At 44.1% G+C, this 7,323-nt stretch overlaps 1 protein-coding gene across 1 annotated transcript in view; it reads right to left on the reverse strand.

Annotated features, from left to right (window-relative positions):
* Positions 1–6,446, reverse strand: part of LOC121554499 (ecto-ADP-ribosyltransferase 4) — an 18,218-nt gene extending 11,772 nt beyond the window's left edge. Inside the window, exon 1 of the mRNA XM_045226993.1 lies at positions 6,402–6,446. The gene's annotated coding sequence lies outside the window, so the exon portion shown is untranslated. The remainder of the gene's footprint in view (positions 1–6,401) is intronic.
* Between the last annotated feature and the right edge of the window lie 877 nt (positions 6,447–7,323).

The following is a 7,323-nucleotide window of genomic DNA, read 5'->3' on the forward strand; positions in this document are numbered from 1 at the left end:
TGTCTTTCCCTCTGAGTAACAGTAATGTATACAGTCGTTATGGACTATAGTCTGTCTTTCCCTCTGAGTAACAGTAATGTATACAGTCGTTATGGACTACAGTCTGTCTTTCCCTCTGAGTAACAGTAATGTATACAGTCGTTATGGACTATAGTCTGTCTTTCCCTCTGAGTAACAGTAATGTATACAGTCGTTATGGACTATAGTCTGTCTTTCCCTCTGTGTAACAGTAATGTATACAGTCGTTATGGACTATAGTCTGTCTTTCCCTCTGAGTAACAGTAATGTATACAGTCGTTATGGACTATAGTCTGTCTTTCCCTCTGAGTAACAGTAATGTATACAGTCGTTATGGACTATAGTCTGTCTTTCCCTCTGAGTAACAGTAATGTATACAGTCGTTATGGACTATAGTCTGTCTTTCCCTCTGAGTAACAGTAATGTATACAGTCGTTATGGACTATAGTCTGTCTTTCCCTCTGAGTAACAGTAATGTATACAGTCGTTATGGACTATAGTCTGTCTTTCCCTCTGAGTAACAGTAATGTATACAGTCGTTATGGACTATAGTCTGTCTTTCCCTCTGAGTAACAGTAATGTATACAGTCGTTATGGACTATAGTCTGTCTTTCCCTCTGAGTAACAGTAATGTATACAGTCGTTATGGACTATAGTCTGTCTTTCCCTCTGAGTAACAGTAATGTATACAGTCGTTATGGACTATAGTCTGTCTTTCCCTCTGAGTAACAGTAATGTATACAGTCGTTATGGACTATAGTCTGTCTTTCCCTCTGAGTAACAGTAATGTATACAGTCGTTATGGACTATAGTCTGTCTTTCCCTCTGAGTAACAGTAATGTATACAGTCGTTATGGACTATAGTCTGTCTTTCCCTCTGAGTAACAGTAATGTATACAGTCGTTATGGACTATAGTATGTCTTTCCCTCTGAGTAACAGTAATGTATACAGTCGTTATGGACTATAGTCTGTCTTTCCCTCTGAGTAACAGTAATGTATACAGTCGTTATGGACTATAGTCTGTCTTTCCCTCTGAGTAACAGTAATGTATACAGTCGTTATGGACTATAGTCTGTCTTTCCCTCTGAGTAACAGTAATGTATACAGTCGTTATGGACTATAGTCTGTATTTCCCTCTGAGTAACAGTAATGTATACAGTCGTTATGGACTATAGTCTGTCTTTCCCTCTGAGTAACAGTAATGTATACAGTCGTTATGGACTATAGTCTGTCTTTCCCTCTGAGTAACAGTAATGTATACAGTCGTTATGGACTATAGTCTGTCTTTCCCTCTGAGTAACAGTAATGTATACAGTCGTTATGGACTACAGTCTGTCTTTCCCTCTGAGTAACAGTAATGTATACAGTCGTTATGGACTACAGTCTGTCTTTCCCTCTGAGTAACAGTAATGTATACAGTCGTTATGGACTATAGTCTGTCTTTCCCTCTGAGTAACAGTAATGTATACAGTCGTTATGGACTATAGTCTGTCTTTCCCTCTGAGTAACAGTAATGTATACAGTCATTATGGACTATAGTTTGTCTTTCCCTCTGAGTAACAGTAATGTATACAGTCGTTATGGACTATAGTCTGTCTTTCCCTCTGAGTAACAGTAATGTACACTATTTTTTTCACTGTATTATTGGGCCAAATCTGGACTGGGTCGTCTTCTTCCTATGAGTAATAACATTGCATATGGACATAGTTTATTCTTTCCCTGTGAACAGACCATAGTTTAGTATTTCCCTGTGAACAGACCATTGTGTAGTATTTCCCTGTGAACAGACCATTGTGTAGTATTTCCTTGTGAACAGAGAATAGTGTAGTATTTCCCTGTGAGTAACAGAGCATGGCTTCCTCTCCCTGTGAGTAACAGAGCATGGCGTCCTCTCCCTGTGAGTAACAGAGCATGGCTTCCTCACCCTTTGAGTAACAGAGCATGGCTTCCTCTCCCTGTGAGTAACAGAGCATGGCTTCCTCTCCCTGTGAGTAACAGAGCATGGCATCCTCTCCCTGTGAGTAACAGAGCATGGCTTCCTCTCCCTGTGAGTAACAGAGCATGGCTTCCTCTCCCTGTGAGTAACAGAGCATGGCTTCCTCTCCCTGTGAGTAACAGAGCATGGCTTCCTCTCCCTGTGAGTAACAGAGCATGGCTTCCTCTCCCTGTGAGTAACAGAGCATGGCTTCCTCACCCTGTGAGTAACAGAGCATGGCTTCCTCTCCCTGTGAGTAACATAGCATGGCTTCCTCTCCCTGTGAGTAACAGAGCATGGCTTCCTCTCCCTGTGAGTAACAGAGCATGGCTTCCTCTCCCTGTGAGTAACAGAGCATGGCTTCCTCTCCCTGTGAGTAACAGAGCATGGCTTCCTCTCCCTGTGAGTAACAGAGCATGGCTTCCTCTCCCTGTGAGTAACAGAGCATGGCTTCCTCTCCCTGTGAGTAACAGAGCATGGCTTCCTCACCCTTTGAGTAACAGAGCATGGCTTCCTCTCCCTGTGAGTAACAGAGCATGGCTTCCTCTCCCTGTGAGTAACAGAGCATGGCTTCCTCTCCCTGTGAGTAACAGAGCATGGCTTCCTCTCCCTGTAGCGCTGCTCAAGGCCTAACTTTATTTTTTATTTTAACTAACTTCATCTGATTGTTCCTGCTCCTCTCTTTTTGCTGGCTGAGCACAGAGGGAGGGGTGAGGGGGAACAGAGTGGGAGGAGGGCGAGACCAGGAGGGAGGAGGGGGGCATCAAAGTGGGACTCCCGGCGCTGTGCCTCAGGTCTCCATCTGTCTGCATGGGGGGAGGTCCCCTCCAACCCTTCCCCTCCCCTCCCCCCTTCACCCGCTCCCCTCATCCCCTCCCCTCACCCCCTCACCCGCTCCCCTCATCCCCTCCCCTCACCCCCTCCAGCCCAGCTCTTTATAGAGGGATAAAGAGGGTTAAGAAGGTGGGAGGGAGGAGAGGGGTGACAAGCGGATGGGGAGATCCCGGGTGGGTTGGTGGGACAGGGGTCTAGTTTTTCCCTGTGAACAGACCATAGTTTAGTATTTCCCTGTGAACAGACCATAGTTTAGTTTTTCCCTGTGAACAGGTTTAGTTAAGACTGATCTGGAGCTAGGTTTAGTTAAGACTGATCTGGAGCCAGGTTTAGTTAAGGCTGATATGGAGCCAGGTTTAATTAAGACTGATCTGGAGCCAGGTTTAATTACAGTCTGATCTGGAGCCAGGTTTAATTACAGTCTGATGTGGAGCCAGGTTTAATCACAGTCTGATTATGGCAATAGATAGGGAAAGAGTAAGAGACAACAGATGCTAGGACAGTGTTTGAGTCACAAATGTCACTCCATTCCCTATGTAGTGCACTACTTTTGACCATGGGCCCATAGGGGTCTGAATAGGGTGCCATTCAGTAAGAACACTGTGTCTACAGGCAGGTTACTAGGCAGAGCCTTCATTCCCCAATGTCTACAACAGACTCACGTGTTCAACTGAATACAAGACAAAACCCCTCCGAGCTCTATCACAAAGAATACACCATGATCTGATCTGAAACCAGTCTAAAATAACAGTTGAGGAGGATGGGGCTGTTGCACATCATACGGAGCCCTTGTTGTTTCGTGACAGCAGTACACACACACACACACACTGACATGACACACACACACAGACGTAGACACACACACACCACACACCACACACACACACACACACATATGTAGTGTTCAGTTACAGGATGGACGCAGGCAACAGTGTGTGTGTGTGTGTGTGTGTGTGTGTGTGTGTGTGTGTGTGTGTGTGTGTGTGTGTGTGTGTGTGTGTGTGTGTGTGTGTGTGTGTGTGTGTGTGTGTGTGTGTGTGTGTGTGTGTGTAATCCTGATACCAATCTGGGACAAAGGATTGAATGTATTGTATCATATCTGGGATCAAGGATTGAATTAAGATGACAATATTCAGGATAGAGATTCTGACAACACACTGATCACATTTCCAAATTTAGTTTATGCCTAAAATCAAGTTGATCCTCTGGACGGACTGATGTTCCTCTGTCCATCCTGTGCTGAAATAGGCCTATATTGCTTCATGTCATGATCAACTTGTGAATACCTTTTAGGCCAATTGCAGATGAGGGTCATATGTTGGTGGTTCCTGGAAAATGCACGGCAGTCTACAGACAGGTAAAAACAACTATAACAGACTCTACAAGTTTGAACTGTGATTTATTGTTGATGCTTGTTCCCATGCACAATGATGCAAAATCGCGCCGCCTGCTGGTGAAACCCGTGAACTACACAACCTACACAGTACAGCAGAGATGAACAGATCATAACCACTCTGGAACAAGCTGATTCTCTGAGTCCCCGACCCCATCACCATTTATTGTAGTGTAGAGTCACCTGCTGGTGAAACACGTGTCTGTTTGTCCATAAGAGTGTATTTTTAGAAACGACAAGGCTGTGGTCTAAAAGTGACATAAGGGCTCAGTTCTAGGCCCTCTCCCTCCTATTCTCCCTATTCTCCCTATACACCAAGTCACTTGGCTCTGTCATATCCTCACATGGCCTCTCCTATCATTGCTACGCTGACGATACACAACTAATCTTCTCCTTTCCCCCTTCTGATAACCAGGTGGCGAATCGCATCTCTGCATGTCTGGCTGACATATCAGTATGGATGACGGATCACCACCTCAAGCTGAACCCTGGCAAGACGGAGCTGCTCTTCCTCCCGGGGAAGGACTGCCCGTTCCATGATCTCGCCATCACGGTTGACAACTCCGTTGTGTCCTCCTCCCAGAGTGCGAAGAGCCTTGGCGTGACCCTGGACAACACCCTGTCGTTCTCCGCTAACATCAAGGCGGTGACCCGATCCTGCAGGTTCATGCTCTACAACATTCGGAGAGTACGACCCTGCCTTACACAGGAAGCGGCACAGGTCCTAATCCAGGCACTTGTCATCTCCCGTCTGGATTACTGCAACTCGCTGTTGGCTGGGCTCCCTGCCTGTGCCATTAAACCCCTACAACTCATCCAGAATGCCGCAGCCCGTCTGATGTTCAACCTTCCCAAGTTCTCTCACGTCACCCCCCTCCTCCGCACACTCCACTGGCTTCCAGTTGAAGCTCGCATCCGTTACAAGACCATGGTGCTTGCCTATGGAGCAGTGAGGGGAACGGCACCTCCGTACCTTCAGGCTCTGATCAGTCCCTACACCCAAACGAGGGCATTGCGTTCATCCACCTCTGGCCTGCTGGCTCCCCTTCCTCTGCGGAAGCATAGCTCCCGCTCAGCCCAGTCAAAACTGTTCGCTGCTCTGGCACCCCAATGGTGGAACAAGCTCCCTCACGACGCCAGGACAGCGGAGTCACTCACCACCTTCCGGAGACATTTGAAACCCCACCTCTTTAAGGAATACCTGGGATAGGATAAAGTAATCCTTCTACCCCCCTATGCAGACGCTCAAATGTAATTCGTTTTTGCTTTTCATTACAAATCAGACAAAAACTAAGCCACCTAAACATGGAAAGATATCTACGCCTCCCGTTTTCTGATCACAGCACTTTGTTGTTCTCTCTCTGAGTTCGATCACTGCAATGTAAAATGTAATCTACACCTAGATTAGGCTGATAAAAATCTTCATTATTTAGTTGAATGATTTTAAATTTGGTCGTCATAATTTCTATATAGCCTACACTTTCTCGTTCTGAACTTCTAACGCGAGTGGGATGGGAATGGCTTCGTGACAATGAACACAAGAGCAGCTTCTCCTGGATTTGACAGCTTCAACGCAGTTACACACCTCCGACACCACCAAAATATCAGCTATGCAGGTTAATGTTTTTGTATCAATTAAGGATTCTAGCTTTGAACGGGTTAGAGAGCTTTTATACTTCAGGCTTCAAATGATTTAATTATTGCCATCATTAGAAATGCAGAATGTGCATTAGATATTTAAATCCATATTAGTCCCGTTTTAGGAATGTGCATAATGTCAACCACATAATGTCATTATCATAATGTCAACATCATAATGTCTTTATCATAATGTCTTTTATCATAATGCCTTTATCATAATATCAACATCATAATGCCTTTATCATAATATCAACATCATAATGTCTTTATCACAATGCCTTTATCATAATGTATTTATCACAATGCCTTTATCATAACGCCTATATTTAACAATGACATGTATTCATTAGTTACTCTCATTACAATAAACATATTATAGAAGGCTTTGTATAAAATAAATTGCATATGCAGTCTTTCCAAAAGATTCACAGATATTAAACTTTGTCAATTTGGAAACACCCATGTGTAATATCAGAACATACAACAAGAATGTGGTTCAGGCTTTTGTCTTGTAATAGTAACTTTATAGACGTCCTTACCTTTGCCTGTTGTGTTGGGTATCTAGACTCGTATGTCTACAAGTGGAGATGCAGCTGACGCTTTACATAGATTTATAGTGGGGTGTAGTTGCACTTCATGAAGTGATTGGTCATCCTCATCTTGCAGAACAAAACAAGATTTCACCTAATGGGACAAACACCCCATTGAAACCCTGCATTCAGATTTCTGTAAGATTCTCCTACATGTCCAGAGGAAAACTACAAACAATGCATGCAGGGCAGAATTAGGCCAATACCCACTAATAATAAAAACTCAAAAAATAGTAATTAAGTTTTGGAAACATCTAAAATACAGTGACTCCCTGTCATATCATTACCAAGCCCTGCAATGCCAAGAGCTGAGCAAAGAAAATAGTCCCCTCATCCAGCTGGTCCTGGGGCTGAGTTCACAAACCTGGTCTACTAACACACTGAAGCCTCAGGACCAGAACATCCAATCAATCAGAATAAACCAAATTACAACACAGTCAAAACAAAACTACATTACCTATTGGGAAATACAAGCACAAAACAAAATGCAGTGCTATCTGGTCCTAAATCGACAGTACACCATGGACACTGATCAAAACCTTAGAAAAACATTGACAAAGTACAGACTCCAATGCTTCCCACAGTTGTGTGAAGTTGGCTGGATGTCCTTTGGGTGGTGTAACATTCTTGATACATACGGGAAACTGTTGAGCGTGAAAAACCCAGCAGCGTTGCAGTTCTTGACACATTCAAACCGGTGCGCCTGGCACCTACTACCATACCTCATTCAAAGGCAGAATCCATGTCTCAATTGTCTCAAGGCTTAAAAATCCTTCTTTAACCTGTCTCCTCCCCTTCAACTACACTGATTGAAGTGGATTTGTTTTTACACTGCTGCTACTCACTATTTATTATATACGCATAGTCACTT

The sequence above is a fragment of the Coregonus clupeaformis genome, chromosome 18, assembly GCF_020615455.1.
Source record: "Coregonus clupeaformis isolate EN_2021a chromosome 18, ASM2061545v1, whole genome shotgun sequence".
NCBI lineage: Eukaryota > Metazoa > Chordata > Actinopteri > Salmoniformes > Salmonidae > Coregonus > Coregonus clupeaformis.